This window comes from Arachis duranensis, chromosome 9 (assembly GCF_000817695.3).
Source record: "Arachis duranensis cultivar V14167 chromosome 9, aradu.V14167.gnm2.J7QH, whole genome shotgun sequence".
Lineage (NCBI taxonomy): Eukaryota > Viridiplantae > Streptophyta > Magnoliopsida > Fabales > Fabaceae > Arachis > Arachis duranensis.
Window position 1 is genome coordinate 12,253,063 of NC_029780.3, and position 2,522 is coordinate 12,255,584.

The 2,522-nt window shown below is 24.6% G+C and overlaps 1 protein-coding gene across 1 annotated transcript in view; it reads left to right on the top strand.

Moving 5' to 3' along the window:
- Positions 1-1,794: 1,794 nt before the first annotated feature.
- The window catches only part of LOC107464756 (uncharacterized), a 7,795-nt gene continuing 7,067 nt past the window's right edge, over positions 1,795-2,522 (top strand). The window contains 1 exon segment of the mRNA XM_016083712.2: positions 1,795-2,110. The gene's annotated coding sequence lies outside the window, so the exon portion shown is untranslated.

Sequence of the window (2,522 nt, forward strand, 5' to 3'; positions counted from 1 at the left end):
GTATTTGGATTTTTAATTATAAAAGTACTTATTTTAAAGTTGTAGCGTTTGGATAAATAACTCAAAAAATAATTTTTTTTACAGAAGAGAATGAATATTAAAATAACGATGATAACAAATACTTTCCAATATTGAATGTTGATTTTACATAACCTAGTCACTAATATTGTATATGATATGGTAGGTGAAAATAAAAAATAAATATAAAATGTGTGTCAATGTATATTTTGTTGCTGTTTTTTATTTTTTTTTACTCCTATTAGAACTCCCTTGTCCTTTATTGAGGTCAAGAACTTGCTATAATTAACTATGAAAATAGTAGCAAGTTATAAAATCACATGTGAAAAAAATAAAATTAAAACTAAAATTTTATACCACAGTTAAATACAAATTTAATAATAAAAAATATAATGATAAAATGATAAAAAATATTTAGAAGGAATATATGCAATAGGTTGTTCAGATGTAATATTGTCTGAAAATGAAAATGAAAATGGTAGTGAAGGATCAATACTTCCATCAGATGAATCATTACGTGAAAATGGTTAGATTTGAAACATTGCGTGAGAATAATGGTGGAAGGCAAGTACTTCTAGCAGACTTTGCGTGAAAATGGTCAGTATTTTTTACAGAGTTAAGAATGAAAATAAATTTTTTGGATTTGAAATTAAAATTTTTTTAAGAAAGTGGTAGAATGACTTGTCAAGAAGCAAAAAGTAATATATTTCTACTTCTTCAAAAAGCTGTAAATTAACTTTTCCAGAAGTCAAAAGCTTTTTTAAAAAATGGTGCCAAACACGCAGATTGTGACTTTTCATAATCCAAAAATAAAAAAAGTTGCTTCTGCTACTTTTCAAATGGACTCTTATTCATGAGCCATATCCCTTGTTGCGATCTTAGATTAGAAAAATATATTTTTTCAAAATTTTTTAATTATTTTATTAAATATAAAATTTTACTATTTAATATTTTTTCATATATTTTTTTATTTTATTTAAAGAATATATAATGAAAAATATACTTTACAACCATAATTGAGAGAAGAAATTGGAAAAAATCCATCGCTTAGATTATGTTTGTTTTTTAAGAATAGGATAAGACAAAATAAAACACTAAAATTAAGATACCAGAGAATAAAAATACAAAATTTAGTATTTTGTATTTTATTTAGTGATATTCTAGAACAAATTATAAAAATTTAATTTATTTTTTTATTAAAAAATTTGAAAAAAATATAATAATTATACAAAATTAACAAAAATAATGATAAAAAAATAAGTGGTGTGTTTTGTTAATGTTTATGTGTCTTCTTTTGTTAGAACAGATACAAAATATTCTAATTTAGTATTTCAAGACACAATATCTCTATTTATATCTCATGTGTTAAACATAAATTTTGTGTCTTTTATCTTATTATTTTGTCTTTGTAAACAAATATAACCTTAGAATTAGAGGAAGTAAGAATTATTTTGAATTGACTTTTGAGTTTTTTTTATTTTAAAATTTTTTTAATAGATATAAATTATTTTATATTTGGATAATTTTTTAAAAAATTTTTAAATATTAAAATATCTTTTGTTTCTAATTTTTTTTGAAATTAGATATTATTAATTTTTAGAATAAAAATATTTTTTCTTCTTAAAAAATTTTTTTTATACAAAAAAATAAATCTAAACCATCACAAAAATGGATTCAGAAAATTGGAAGCAAAATTTAAAAAAATCGGAATCAATGGCTGGAATTGAAATATAATTGAGAGGGATTTGGAGTCCGAAGCTTAACTCACTTCAGCGTACCCGGAAAGCAGACCTAAAAAGTCTATAACCACTGTCAGCTGCGCACAAACTTGCCAAAATAATTGAATTAAAGTAAAAAATAAATAAATAAAATTCAGGAAAAAAAATCCACTGTCACTGAAGTTCGAATTCATTTCCTTCCATTTGCTTTATTTCTTAGGTGAGAAGTTTCTTCTCTAACGATCCGTATCCCAACACACTGAAACTCAAAAGATTTGTGCTCTCTGGCGCTTCTGACTCGTTGGAATCGGTCACTCTCAGTGATACTGTTTTACTGCTTCACCTACTGAGTCGACTCGCTCATTTCCTCTATGGTGAGCCAAATTTTCCTTTTTATTATTATTTTCTTTTATATTTCATCTAAGTTGCTTTCAATTGAGCTTTTAAGCAATCCCAAAATGCATATGCCTTTTGGGGGTAATATTTTCCTTTCTGTTTTAGCATTTGAACTTGGGATACGATTTTGTGGTATGTCTGTTTATATAGCATCATATTCATAATTTTTTATGGTAAATTCGTTTGTAAGTCTTCTGAGTTATGATTGTTTTATGAAAAGTTTCAATTTTTGAAGTTCTAAGACTTGGACACTGCTAATTTTTAGTTTCTTGTTATGCATGCTGCTTATTTTATTTGGGAACAAATAATAGAGGATTTTGTTTCATCCAAGTTTTTTTTTGCTAGCTGTTATCTTCATTGCTTTTTTTTAAAAGAAAAAGAAATCTGATT